Genomic DNA, 16,234 nt, shown 5'->3' with positions numbered 1-16,234 from the left:
GCTATATGTTGGTAATATCTGGTCTGGTCATGGTGTGGCGATATTTCTCCCTTTTACAGTATGAGGTATTGTTCGGTCACTATGTGGTGGTCATATGTGGTCTGCTCACGGTGTGACGGTAGTTCTCCCTTCTATGTGGAATAATTTGGTCGCTATATGCTGCTAAAATCTGGTCTGGTCATGGTGTGGCGATATTTGTCCCTTATACAATATGTGGTATTGTTCGGTCACTATGTGGTGGTCATATGTGGTCTGCTCACGGTGTGACGGTAGTTCTCCCTTCTATGTGGAATAATTTGGTCGCTATATGCTGCTAAAATCTGGTCTGATCATGGTGTGGCAATATTTGTCCCTTATACAATATGTGGTATTATTCGGTCACTATGTGGTGGTAATATGTGGTCTGGTCACGGTGTGGCTGTATTTCTCCCTTCTACGTGGGATTATTCGGTCGCTTTATGCTGGTAATATGTGGTCTGGTCACAGTGTCACTTTAGTTCTCCCTTGAATGTGGTATTATTGGTCTTGAAAAAGTGGAGTGTGTTGTGTACAGCAGTCAATTGTTCTCTCTGATATTAGGAGAATAATCTTTATTTAGATTTGTGATTAAATACTTGGAACAAGATGCACTTACAGGAATTCTACTGTGAAAACAAGTAATCACCTTTCCAAAGGATAAGTGATAAGGTATTGATTGGTGGGGGTCTGACTGCTGGGACCCACACCGATTAGTAGAATGTGGAGCTTTTCTCCCCATTAGACTGGAGCAGCATGTACGACTTCACCACTGATCCATTGATTTCCTCAATGGCTGCGAGCGCTGCTCTTGTTTTTTTCTGGAAGCCCCAAAGAGAATGAATGAATCTGCGGTCAGACATCCCACCTGCCGCTGCATTTTAAAATGGGGATAAAAGTGTCCTGTCAGGGATAAAACTTCCCAATTCTGATCAGTGCAGTTTCCAATGGTCGGACCCAAACGATCATTAAGTTATCACCAATCCTGAGGAGCCCATGGATCGGTGATAACTTGTTTTCACCAAAGAAGCCCTTTAATGCAAACTACCGTAATTGTCCATCCCAGTTGTGCTGTGCGCACAGTAGATGTGCAGGAGCCGCCTGTGTTTTACAGTCGAGGTCCCACTATAACGGGGATAACGGCTAACAGGTATCTGCATCTAGCTGTAGGGTGGGCCCCAGTCTCCCCAGTCCGACGCTGTGGGCAAATATAACCTGTCTGGGCAATTGTAGCCAATTTTGCTGCAAAAAAAGAAAAGTCTTTTTACCTTTTTAACCATAACTTTCAATGTCTTGGATAAATGTGTAACCCTTTATTAAATTCTGCCTTTATTATGGGGATCTCATGGTAGTAGAGCATACCAGAGGTTGACTATATTTTATTTTTTATTTATTTATTTTTTACAGATCCACGTAAAGAAAAAAAAGAAGAAAAGTAAAAAAAAATGGAAACCAAAAGAAAATAAACAGAACACACCTTTTTGGTAAATTTTTATACTCTGAGCAGCCCCATGATATAAGCTGGTGCAGGTCACTAATCAGACAAATCCACATGAATGAGTGTAAGAAGTGAATGCGGCACTCACCGCTATAATAAAACATTGTATTCCATCATTAATAACCATCAGCTTCTCACAGAGGGAGGTCAGCGAGTGGTAGATACAGTGCATTGTGAAAGGATTTGGCCCCCTTGAACTTTTCCACCTTTTGCCACATTTCTGGCTTCAAACATAAAGATATAAAATTCACATTTTTTGGGGAAGAATCAACAAGTGGGAATGAAATTTATTGGATATTTTAAACTTAAAAATAAAAAATGAAAAGTGGGGCGTGCAATATTATTCGGCCCCTTTACTTTCAGTGCAGCAAACTCACTCCAGAAGTTCAGTGAGGATCTCTGAATGATCCAATGTTGTCCTAAATGACTGGTAACGATAACTAGAATCCACTGATCCAATGTTGTCCTAAATGACTGGTAATGATAACTAGAATCCACCTGTGTGTAATCAAGTCTCTGTATAAATGCACCTGCTGTGTGATAGTCTCAGGGTTCTGTTTCAAGTGCAGAGAGCATCATGAAGACCAAGGAACACACCAGGCAGGTCCGAGATACTGTTGTGGCGAAGTTCAAAGCCGGATTTGGATACAAAAAGATTTCCCAAGTTTTAAACATCTCAAGGAGCACTGTGCAAGCGACCATATTGAAATGGAAGGAGTATCAGACCAATGCTAATCTACCAAGACCCGGCCGTCCCTCTAAACCAGTGTTTCCCAAACTCCAGTCCTCACGGACCACCACAGGTCATGTTTTCAGGATTTCCTTAGTATTGCATAGGTGATGGAAGTATCATCAAGGCATCAGGAATTTTCTCACCTGTGCAATACTATGGAAATCCTGAAAACATGACCTGTGGGGTCTGTGAGGACTGGAGTATGGGAAACACTGCTCTAAACTTTCATCTCGAACAAGGAGAAGACTGATCAGAGATGCCGCCAAAAGGCCCATGATCACTCTGGATGAACTGCAGAGATCTAGAGCTGAGGTGGGTTAGTCTGTCCATAGGACAACAATCAGTTATACACTGCACAAATCTGGGCTTTATGGAAGAATGGCAAGAAGAAAGCCATTTCTCAAAGATATCTATAAAAAGTCTCGTTTGAAGTTTGCCACAAGCCATCTGGGAGACACACCAAACATGTGGAATAAGGTGCTCTGGTCAGATGAAACCAAAATCAAACTTTTTGGCCACAATGCAAAACGATATGTTTGGCGTAAAAGCAACACAGCTCATCACCCTCAAAACACCATCCCCACTGTCGAACATGGTGGTGGCAGCATCATGGTTTGGGCCTGCTTTTCTTCAGCAGGGACAGAGAAGATGGTTAAAATTGATGGGAAGATGGATGGAGCCAAATACAGGACCATTCTGGAAGAAAACCTGTTGGAGTCTGCAAAAGACCTGAGACTGGGACGGAAATTTATCTTCCAACAAGACAATGATCCCAAACATAAAGCAAAATCTACAATGGAATGGTTCAAAAATAAACATATGCAGGTGTTAGAATGGCCAAGTCAAAGTCCAGACCTGAATCCAAACGAGAATCTTGGAAAGAGCTGAAAACTGCTGTTCACAAACGCCCTCCATCCAACCTCACTGAGCTCCAGCTGTTTTGCAAGGAAGTATGGGCAAGAATTTCAGCCACTTGATGTGCAAAACTGATAAAGACATACCCCAAGCGATTGCAGCTATATTCGCAACAAAAGGTGGCGCTACAAAGTATTAACTCAAGGGGGCCGAATAATATTGCACGCCCCACTTTTCAGTTTTTAATTTGTTAAAAAAGTTTAAAATAGCAAATAAATTTCATTCCACTTCACGATTGTGTCCCACTTGTTGTTGATTCTTCCCCCAAAAAATAGAATTTTATATCTTTATGTTTAAAGCCAGAAATGTGGCAAAAGGTAGAAAAGTTCAAGGGGGCCAAATCCTTTCACAATGCAGTGTATAGGTGACGGCAGTGCTGTGTATCTGCAGGATTCCAGGCCAGTATCTGCCACCCGCTGTATCTCCCATGTGAGAAGCTCTGGGATTTTATTACAGGGAAACTGTCATCAGGTTTATGCTATGTAATCTAAAAGCAACAAGTCGGGGCAGAGGACCTTATGCCAGCGATGTGTCACTTGCTGGTCTGCATGATGGCATTTTGATATAATCCCTCTTTTATCTGCTGCAGATCTAGCAGTTCCCTGAATTCACAGATTATGTAGAGACCAATGCGGGGAAGTTACCCCAAATGTTCTAGAAGTCAGCATTGGATTTTCTTCTTTCAGATCACCTCACAGACCAATGTAAGTTAAGGGACAAGTTCAGATGACGGTTTATCCCACTGTTTTTTTTAAAGAAATTCGCCATTAAAACTCATGCATACAGTACAAAAAGAAATAGATGCCACAACCAGGGCCGCTCCAGGATTTCATGGGCCCCGGGCAAAAGTCTCAGTGGGCTCCTTTCACACCTACCACGATTCATGATGCACAGAAATATAGGTATAGTACAATGCTAAAGATTTCACTTCTCACATTACATGAGTGATATCTATTGTAAAGTCTACAACAGCTCAGAAACCGGCGAGTCCTCCCAGCGCACAGTTCAGACCAGACAATATAGTCCTCTATACAGTATTATGGGCCCCACGTAGTCCTCCATATACAGTATTATGGACACCACGTGGTCCTCCATACAGTATTATGGACACCACATGGTCCTCCATCCAGTATTATGGGCAGCACATGGTCCTGCATCCAGTACTATGGGCACCATATATTGCTCCATACAGAATAACAGACCGTATATAATGCTCCATACAGTATGATCCCCATATATTGCTCCATTCAGTATAATGGATCCCATATATTGCTCCATAAAGTAAAATGAGCCCCATATATTGCTCCATACATAATGGGTACCATATAATGCTCCATACAGAATAATGGAGCCCAAATATTGCTCCATACAGTATGGGCCCTATATATTGCTCCATAAATAGTGGGACCAATATATTGCTCCATAAAGAATAGGCCCCATATAATGCTCCATAGATAATGGGCCCTATATAATACTCCATACATAATGGGCCCCATATATTGTTCAATAGATAATGAGCCCCATATAATACTACATACATAATGAGCCCCATATATTGTTCAATAGATAATAAGCCCTATATAATACTCCATACATAATGGGCCCCATATATTGTTCAATAGATAATGAGCCCCATATAATACTCATAACATAAAAAAAAAAAATCAAATACTCACCGCTCCTTGCTGGAAGCAGGCCTGTCTCATCAGCGTCTTCTGATTCTCTGCACTGGGACTGCTCAGCAGAGGGCGCTCTGTAGTGACGTCATTGCGCCCTCTGCCCTGAGATGTCACAGAGTAAGAAGACGCAGAAGACAGAGGAGCAGCAGAGGAACAGGGAGAGGTAAGTATTGCAAACAGTTTAAAGCACTGGGGAAGGCCCAGTGCAGGTGCCCATTCGCTGGCATCAGGCCCCGCTGACTCATGGGCCCCATAGCGCGCTGGTGTCCCAGAGGGTGAGTGGGCCCCCTGCTCGCTCAGGGCCCAGGCACTTGCCCGGGTGGTGATGCCGGCCCTGGGTACAACACATACGGCACCCGTTTTTAACTGATCCGCTGCAATGATTATGTAGGAAACTGTATTCATTTACAATCATCCACAGCGTGAGAGAAAACAGCTACAACATTACTGAATAAGCAGAAACCCTGCAAGTATAAGAAAATGATTTTATTAAAAATATTTTGCATATCAATCCAGTTTGAAAAAAAATAACTCATTAAGCATTTTTTGCAACGTAGCAGTCCACATCTGACAGAGTCCTGTAACTCTGGACACAGTATAATAGTGTGGCCGCTGTTCTCTAGCAGGACCCTCTAATGATAGAAGCAGGACGGCATACTGGATCTCGCACAACGCTACCTGCATGCCATCTGATTGGCTACTGTAAGTGCTCCAGCCGTATAGAGATCACTATGTATACAATATACTCCGAAAAGATGTCAGTGATTACTGTGAAGTGAAAATATTGTGGCCCCCATTGAGCAGGAATGATTAGAGATGGACAAGCTCCAGTCTGCAGACAGTCAGTGATGGCGGAGAGCTGATCATCTTTACTCGCTGCTCATTAGGAAAGTGGTCGCTTTCTGAAACCATTTGACTCTGAACTCGGCGTCAGACGCCATTATGTAAGAGGCCAATGTCTGAGTGGTTTTTGTCTCCATTTGTCCTTCCTCTGTTCTTTCTGCCAAAAGATCCTCACCCATAACCTAAGCATTAAAATAAAGTTGAATTGTTACTAATATTTTTGTAAATTTAGGACATGAATTGAATTTCATAAATTAAAAGAAAACTTTCCCTCCGATGTCCACAAAACTGAGCGCCACTACATAAGCCACAAATAGTCTCCCCTCTCTCTCCCAGTCTGTGCAGCGGACGGGAACCATTTAAATGGGTGCAGGGCCGATTTTAGATAAAGTGGGGCCCTGGGGAAAAGTTTAAAGTGGGGTCCCAAATGCTGACATACAGCACCACACAAACATTTAGCTTGTATTTACATGCGCTGAGATCAGGCCGCTAAACGAGCGCAATCCACAATACTGAAGCCGTTCAACGCTTGTTTCCCGACCTCTTTACACCAGCTGAGGAAGAATGATGGATACAGAACAATCACTAATAGATCAATCTGTCCCCATACAGCATCATGTTATCAGCAGCACATCTGCAGGTTACACCGGCCGATGTGCTGCTGAGAACAAGGATTTTTGTTCTGGCATAAACAATCCAATTACTCGATGAATAGGCAGCATTTTGCTTGTTTAGTATAATACATGCCATAGTCCTCCATATTTTATAATGTGCCCCACAGCCCCCCATATTGTATAATGAGGCCCACAGTCCTCCATATAGTATAATACACTCCCGATAGCCCTCCATATAGTATAATGCACTCCCCATAACCCTCTATATAGTATAATATACTCCACATAGTCCTCCATATTGTATAATGTGCCCCACAGCCCTCCATATTGTATAATGCACTCCCCATAGCCCTCAATATTGTATAATGCACTCCCCATAGTCCTCCATATAGTATAATACACTCCCGATAGCCCTCCATATAGTATAATGCACTCCCCATAACCCTCTATATAGTATAATATACTTCCCATAGTCCTCCATATTGTATAATGCACTCCCCATAACCCTCTATATAGTATAATATACTCCCCATAGTCCTCCATATTGTATAATGTGCCCCACAGCCCTCCATATTGTATAATGCACTCCCCATAGTCCTCCATATTGTATAATGCACTCCCCATAGCCCTCCATATTGTATAATGTGGCCCATATTCCTCCAAATAGTATAATACACTCCCCATAGCTCTCTATATAGTTTAATGCACCTCATAGTTCTCCATATAGTATAATGCACCTCATAGTCCTCCATATAGTATAATGCACCTCATAGCCCTCCATATAGTATAATGCACCTCATAGCCCTCCATATAGTATAATATACTCCCCATAGTCCTTCATATAGCATAATGCACTCCCCATAGTCTTTCATATTGTATAATGTGCCCCACAGCCCTCCATATTGTATAATGTGGCCCATTTTCCTCAATATAGTAAATACATTCCCCATAGCCCTCCATATAGTATAATGCACCTCATAGTCCTCCATATAGTATAGTACACTCCCCATAGCCCTCCATATAGTATAATGCACTCCCCATAGCCCTCCATATAGTATAATACACTCCCCATAGCCCTCCATATAGTATAATGCACCTCATAGTCCTCCATATAGTATAATACACTCCCCATAGCCCTCCATATAGTATAATGCACCTCATAGTCCTCCATATAGTATAATACACTCCCCATAGCCCTCCATATAGTATAATATACTCCCCATAGTCCTCCATATAATGGAATGCACCTCATAGTCCTCCATATAGTATAATGCACTCCCTATAGCCCTCCATATAGTATAATGCACTCCCTATAGCCCTCCCTATAGTATAATGCACTCCCCATAGCCCTCCCTATAGTATAATGCACTCTCTATAGCCCTTCATATAGTATAATGTACTCCCTATAATCCTCCCTATAGTATAATGAACTCCCCATAGCCCTCCCTATAGTATAATGCACTCTCCATAGTCCTTCATAGTGTATAATGCACTCCCCATAGTCCTTCATATAGTATAATGCATTCTCCTCAGTCCTTAATAGAGTATAATGCAGCCTCCCTATAGTATAATGCAGCCAAACATATAGTACATATAATATAATGCAACCCATAGTCCTCAAAGTATAATTTGGCCCCAACCATAGAGTATAATTCAGCCACTCCATACAGTATAATGCAGCCCCCCAGTTCTGCAGTATTATGGTCACCACGTATAAAAAACAAATACATACAATACTCACCTCTCCTCGTTCTCCAGCTGCTCCATGCTCTGCAGAGCGTCTCAGCAGCTCCACTCTGCAGGCACAGTCATTTCCCCGCTACCAATACAGTTCAATGCGCAATGCGGGGGGACGAACTCACGGGCCATATAGCGGCACGCCACGGGCTGGAGGCCCTAGGCAGATGCCTAGTCTGCTTGCCATTACGCCGGCCCTGAATGGGTGTCTCATGCTGGGGACATGTTTTTCTGCTTTTTTTCTTGCCATAGTACAAATTCTATTCAGTAGGACTATCAGCTGTGTATCCACCAGACTTCTGCACAACCCAACTGATGGTCCCAACCCCATTTATAAGGCCAGAAATCCCTCTTATTAAACCTGACAGGGCACACCTGTGAAGTGAAAACCATTTCCGGTGACTACCTCTTGAAGCTCATCAAGAGAATGTCAAGAGTGTGCATAGCGGTCATCAAAGCAAAAGGTGGCTACTTTGAAGAACCTAGAATATAAGACATATTTTCAGTTGTTTCACACTTTTTTGTTAAGTATATAATTCCACATGTGTTAATTCATAGTTTTGATGCCTTCAGTGTGAATGTACAATTTTCGTTGTCATTGAAAATACAGAAAAATCTTTAAATGAGAAGGTGTGTCCAAACTTTTGGTCTGTTACTGTATATATCCAGGATGTGTGATCACGGGGTGCCATACATACCAGAATGGGAGATCAAGGGGTGTCATGCATACCAGGATGGGTGATCAAGGGATGCCATGCATACCAGGATGGGGGATCAAGGGGTGCCATGAAAACTAGGATGGGGATCAGGGGGTGCCATGTATACCAGGATGGTTGATCAAAGGGGTGCCATGAATACCGGGGGCTCAAGGGGTGCCATGCATTCCAGGATGGGGATGAGGGTCACGTATACCAAGATGTGATGGGGGCCACATATACCAGGAAGGAGGGACCATACATACCAGGATGGAGGATAGTAACAGAATTGGGGGACATTACCCCAATACCAATGTCAGCAGCAGACTCCTATTAGACAAAGATAGCACAAGTATACACAAAATGCAGTTTTTAAAAGGAAGGTTTTTATGATTAAGGGAAAAGGAAATCCAAACCTAAAGGGCCCTGTGTGAAAAAGTGATGCCCCTCCCTCCTTAAAACATAAATTAACTGTGATTTGTCACATCTTTGGGAAGCTGAGTTCAATTTCCGTAGCCCCACACAGCCCTGTTTACTGCCACACGTGTTCTCAATCAAGAAATCACTTAAATAGGACATGCCTGACAAAGTGAAGTAGAACAAAAGATCCTCTAAAGCTAGACATCATGCTGCGATCCAAAGAAATTCAGGACCAAATGAGAAACAAAGTAATTGAGATCTATCAGTCTGGAAAAAGTTCTAAACCCATTTCTAAAGATTTGGGACTCCAGCGAATCACAGTGGAAGTCATTATCCACAATAGGCAAAAATATGGAACAATGGTGAACTTTCCTAGGCGTGGCCGGCTGATCAAAATTACCCCAAGAGCGCAGCAACGACTCATCCAAGAGGTCACAAAAGACCCCACAACAACATCCAGAGAACTGCAGGTCTCACTTGCCTCAGTTAAGGACAGTGTTCATGACTACACCAAAAGAAAGAGACTGGGCAAAAATGACACGCATAGCAGAGTTCCAAGACGAAAACCATTGCTGAGCAATAAGAACAAAGGCTCATCTCAGTTTTGTCAGAAAACATCTTGATGATCGCCAAGACTTTTGGGAGAATACTCTGTGGACTGACAAGACAAAAGTTGAACTTTTTGGAAGCTGTATGTCCCATTACATCTGGCGTAGAAGTAGCACTGCATTTTAAAAAAGGAACATCATACCAACAGTAAAATATGGTGGCGGTAGCGTGATGGTCTGGGACTGTTATGCTGCTTCAGGACCTGGAAGACTTGCTGTGGAAATGGAACCAAGAATTCTGCTGGTTAACCAAAAAATCTTGAAAGAGAATGTCTGGCCTTCTGTTCATGACCTCAAGTTGAAGTGCACTTGGGTTATGCAGCAGGACAATGATCCAAAACACACCATTAAGTCCACCTCTGAATGGCTTAAGGAAAACAAAATTAAGACTTTGCAGTGGCTTAGTCAAAGTCCTGACCTTAAGAAAGAGGTTCATGCTCGGAAACCCTCCAATGTGGCTACATTACAACAATTTTGCAAAGATGAGTGGGCAAAAATTCCTCCAGAGTGTTGTAAAAGACTCATTGCCAATTATCCCAAACACTTGATTGTAGTTGTTGTTGCTGAGGGTGCTTCAACCAGTTATTAGGTTTAGAGGGCAATCACTTTTTCACACAGGGCCCTGTAGGTTTGGATTTCTTTTTCCCTTAATAATTAGGATCTTCATTTAAAAACTGCATTTTGTGGTTACTTGTGTTATCTTTGTCTAATATTAAAATTTGTTTTGACATCTGAAATATTTAAGTATGACAAACATGCAAAAGAATGAGAAATCAGGAAGGGGCAAACAACTTTTCACACATACACATATACATATATATATATTCATCCCACAATGTCACATTCATGGTAGAAGAGAGGGATTGGTAAGATGGGACAACCATTACAAACCAGCCACCTGATCAGACGTTATTGAACACCTTTCCAGAAGCTTTAATCAATCTTATCTACTGTTATTTTCTGAAGAGAGGAAACAAATGTCCTAAAAATAAAAAAATATAAAAATGAAAGTTAAGAAAAAAAAAAAAATAATAGTCTCACCTCCACTATGAGCATTTTTTGCTCTTCTAATAATCCAAGCTTTCCTAATTGTTCTTCTATTTGCTCCTGCGTCTTCATATTCCTCTCCAGCACAAATGATGCATGCTGGGGCTGTAAGAGCAGTAATAGAAGCCTAGAAGAACCATCAGAGGTCAGGCCCATCTGGTTACAGAAAGAACACAGATACACGCTGTATAAGACAATGGGATGGAAACAAGATTTTAAAAGGAGTTATCAAACCCTTTTATACTCCACTGGATAGGTCATTAATATAAGATAGGTGGGGGTCCAACCATCGGCCCCCCGATGATCAGCTGTCATCACCTCTGGCAAGATGCAGGCAATGTTCAAAGTGGAACAAAACCGCTCCGTACACTGCGGCCGCTGCCGGGTGCAGACCAGCTATTGAGGAGTACCGGAGGTGATCTGCAGCACCAGGCAGTGGCCACTGGGGTGCGCTCTGTTCACAAGTTACATCCGGCCGTTGCCAGAGCTATAAACAGCTTATTGGTGGGGAGCCAAGAGTCGGACCTACAACGATCTGATATAGACCACCTATTTTATGCATAAATCATCTGCATTAAAGTATTAGAGAACGTCTTTAAGAGCCCTGCATTTTCAGAGCCAAACTTCAGTCAACATCTAATAACCAATTCCAATGTCTTTCTTAGGACTCGTTCACACGAATGTATTTTCAGTAGGAAAGTTGTCTGTGGAACAAATGGACGGCACTCAAACCAATGGGATTCAATGGGAAAGTGCAGAGGAGGAATTTTTTTTTTTTGTCACTGATCGAATCTGTGTGTGAGCAAAAAATAAAGAAAGAAAATGTCAGCATGTCCTCGTTTCATCCGTCAGACAAGATTCACCCATTCAAGTCTATGGGTACAGAAAAAAATCTGCTTTATACAGATACATTGCAATCCTGTAGCCCTGGAAACTGTAAATGGTTAAAAAGCCAGATTAGATCTGGACTGCACATGGACGACAAGTGAGAAAAGAATTCTCCCACTTTTCTGGATGAAACGCTGAATGATATTTTATCTGCTTGTGTGAACAGGCCCTTAGAGGTCTCGACAAGACGGAGGAGCTGATCCAGAGTGTCCAGGGAAAGCTAGCAGTCCAGGTAATGGCGGATACGGAGGCAACCATCCACATCGTGCTCCATGCCCTTCTAATCTGACGTCCGTGACAGTGATGCTCAGTGTAAAGCCTGAGCTCAGGAGATGTGGGCTCGGACCCTGTTCAGACACACTGGCACTGATCAATCTCCATTCAACATTATGAACGTAAAACTGGAGCACTGGCCCCACTCAAATATATTGTATTATGGTCAAATCATTCCCTTTAGGAGCTGAGTGCTGTGTAATAGAGGAGGATAAGGCCCCCCGTATACAGCAATCTATTCTCTGATAGGCGAGAGGGAAGAGACTTCATCTCCTCCTTTCTGATAATGTCCCCTGTATCCTGCTGACAGTGATTGTGCCATCCCAGCCGGTGACACTAGAGCCGCTCCCCGCTCTTAGGCTATGTGCCCATGTAAAACCGTCTGCCATGCCAAGCAATGTGAATTGGGATGTGCTGTGCACATGATGCGCTAATTAGCGCGCCGAATTCACATTGCGCTGCAAAACGCAGCATGACCATTTCTACCGCGATTACGCGGCCATTGAAAAGCAGCAAACCCGCAGGTATATGTGGATTTACTGCGTTTCAATTAAATTCAATGGCCGAGAATTTGCAGCGTAATTGGGGTGCATGTGGCACCCAGGATGAAGAAGAGACTACAACTCCTCTTCATCCCGGCTACCAAGCGGTGAAAAAAAGAAATAAATAAGTTAAAAATAAAAAAACCCTGTATACTCCCCTCTCCGGTCTGCTCCCGGCAACGTTCTCTCTCCTCGGCGTCCAGCGGTGTACTGGCAGGACCTGCGGTGACGTCATCTAGTCAGCTGATGGTCACTCGACCGCTGACGTCAGAGGTCAGGTGATGGTCGCGTGACCATCAGCTGACTAGATGACGTCACCGCAGGTCCTGCCAGTATACCGCGGGACGCTGAAGAGAGAGAACGCTGCCGGGAGGAGACTGGAGAGGTGAGTATACAGGGTTTTTTTTATTTTTAACTTTTTAATTCTTTTTTTTTTTACTATAGATGCAGCATTTAAAGCATCTAAGTTGGTCACACAATATAAATCCATGCCGGTTGCCGGTTGCATGGATTTATATTGTGTGACCAACTTGTCAAGCACTTTCCAGGTGATGCTCAAAATCACTTGGAAAAGTGCTTGAAAAAATGCTGAAAAAACACTTCTCTCTGGCAGAAAAAATGCATGTAAATCTGCATGTAAATCTGCATATGTTTTTTTCTGCCAGAGAGAGGCAAAAACGCTCTGCATCAAATCTGCTATGTGGGCACATAGCCTTAGCGTGTATGTGCTGTACTTATCATTCAGGACTGTGCAAAGACCTGCCTGTGACCAAAAGAACAACAAGGCTGTGTGCACACGCTGCAGATTTGGTGCGTTTTTCAATGGAACAGGCTGCCACGAGAGGTGGTGAATTCTCCTTCAATGAAAGTCTTCAAACAGAGGCTGGACAGACATTTGTCTGAGATGGTTTAGTGAATCCTGCATTGAGCAGGGGTTGGACACTAGGACCCTGGAGGTTCCTCCAATTCTAATGTTCTAGGATTCTATGTATAAACACCAGCTGCAATCTTCCATGGAGAAGTAACTGTGGCTTCAGGAGAACTTGCAGCAGAAGGTCTGTGCCTTCCGCTAGCTCCTCCCCCTTCCGCTAGCTCCTCCCCTTCCTTCTGTAAAGAGTATTAATAGCACTAACTGTCATCTATCTCACTAATAGGAAAGTTTGTCTTCACTGAATACAGATTTTACAGATGTTACCGCGAATTGAGACTGAAAGATCAATCCAGCAGGAAAAAGAAGACTTCTCTGATAAGATTATAAAATTACTTGTTTTAATTTTTGTTTTGTAAATTAATATTACACATTAAAATAACGGTTATTCTTTAACTAATAAAGCACTTAGGACACGGATTCATTAAGACTGGCCATATTCAAGCTGCTCTTGATGAGGGAGCGTGCTGGAGTCAGACGGTCCAGATTCATTAAGTGGCGCATGAATTATGCACTTCTGACAAGTGGTGTGTGCATCTTGCCACAAATCTTACTCCAGTCACGGACTGGAGTAAGATTTCTGGTGTAAGGGAAGCCACAGTTCGCTATGAATTAGACAAGCTGTGGTGCCACACTTCCATCCTGCCCCAACTCTGCCCATTTTGGTGAAGCTGGGCAAAACTGACATGAAAACACCAAACGTCACAACATTTTTGATCAACTCAACAATGCACAAAAATTGTGACTTTTCAAAGTGATTTACACCAGAATTCTGGCATAATTGCATTGATCAATCAGGACTATAGTGTCCTAAGTTTTTATACTTCATTAAAACATCCTCCTCCTCCCAAGAGGTGGTCCTAGGTCCTGACCCTCGCAGTGTTCGGTCACTTCTGCTGCAGGACTGCTCGTCCGGCTTCTCGGTACAGATGAGATCCTCTATATACCTTGCCCTAATGAAGCCGGCACAGGACCACGTCCACAGCTGCCCCCTGTGTGTGGGGGCCGTCCACTTCTATTCCAGGGTCCTAGTACGGAGGGATCAGCTCTGGATACAGTGGGGTGGTCTGTTCTGGCAATGTCATGTATACATTGCTGGGGGGCTCCCAGTGATGTCTGAGCACATAAGCTGAATCTATGGCAGTTATGTGATGGATCCTCGCAGTCAGTGATGGAGGAAAAGCCTCATGGAAGATTCAGCCGGACAAATCCACAACTGTGGACTGAATGGAGGCAGAGAAATCAGTGGCTGCAAACAAGACATTTCTTCTTGTAGATTCCCAGATGATTGGGAATAGTTGCTTGAAGATGTAAGACCCCGGTCAGGTGATCGCTGTTATTAACTCCTTTTGCCTAAAAAAGATACAAATAAAATCTGCAGTCACTTTTGATCATTTTTGGTCACAGCTTCGAGCCTTAGTCTTTCTTCTCTAATTCTATCCAGTAATGGAGATTACAATGATCGCAGACACGGTACCATCTAGAGCCCACAATACATTTATAAGGAAAGGAGTTATAGAATAGCAGAAAATGTCTGTTTTGTCACAGAAACAATCACATTAAATAGGATCTGTCACTTGTCATAAATCTAGAACATTTATTTGGTGTAAATGCCGCTGTTCTTCTGGATCTGGGATTGGTTTTATTCCCTTTTCCATCTGCCACTCCACTCCTCTTACTTATATATTCATCTTGTCCCTTTAGCTAAGTGGTAATGATACAAAACTCCTCTACATGGGGGTCTTTTTAACCCCTTAATGACCGGAGCATTTTCCATTTTTGCATTTTCATTTTTTGCTCCCCTTCTTCCCAGACCCATAGCCTTTTTATTTTTAGGTCAATATTGCCATGTGAGGGCTTATTTTTTGCGGGACAAGTTGTACTTTTAAACGCCATCACTGGTTTTACCATATCATGTACTGGAAAATGGGGACAAAAATTCCAAGCGCGGTGAAATTGCAAAAGAAATGCAATTCCACGGTTGTTTTTTTTTTACCACGTTCACTGAATGCTATAACTGACCTGCAATTATGATTCTCCAGGTCATTACGAGTTTGTAGACACCAAACATGTATGGATTTTTTTTTCACCACTTAAATAAAAAAGAACCTAAAGTTTGCTAAAAATGGCGCCATTTTCCGAGACCCGTAGAGTCTCCATTTTTCGGGATCTGGGGCCAAGTGAGGGTTTATTTTTTGCGTGTCGAGCTGATCGCCCGTTATTTCATTTTATTTCAATGTTGTGCCGACCAAAAAACATAATTCTGGCGTTTAGAATTTTCTCGTTACGCCGTTTACTGATCGGATTAATTCTTTTTTTTATATTGATAGAATGGGCGATTCTGAATGCAGCAATACCTAATATGTGTATGTGTTTTTTCTTTATTATTATTTTATTTTGAATGGGGCGAAAGGAGGGCAATTAAACTTTTATAGATTGTTTTACCTTTTTCATATTTTTTAAAACATTTTTTTCCACTTTCTGCCTCTTCAATAGTCTCCACAGGAGACCAGAAGCTGCAGTTACCTGATCGGCTCGGCTTCAGAAAGGCGATGAGCAGATTGCCTCTATGTAGCAGAAATGCTCATGTGCTATGAGCGCCAACCACTAGGTGGCGCTCATAGCAAGCAAGACATGACAACCACAGGGGTCTGTTGCAGACCCCGGGTTGCCATGCCCACGCATCGGTAACCTGCGATCAAGTGACAGGTCACCGATGGGCGGGGCTAATGCCGCTGTCGGAGATTGACAGCAGCATTTAAGTGGTTAACAGCTGCGGGTGGATCGCAATTCCACCAA

Source organism: Phyllobates terribilis, unplaced genomic scaffold, assembly GCF_046119375.1.
Source record: "Phyllobates terribilis strain yellow unplaced genomic scaffold, ASM4611937v1 Scaffold_87__1_contigs__length_6367161, whole genome shotgun sequence".
NCBI lineage: Eukaryota > Metazoa > Chordata > Amphibia > Anura > Dendrobatidae > Phyllobates > Phyllobates terribilis.
This window is presented reverse-complemented; position numbering follows the sequence as displayed.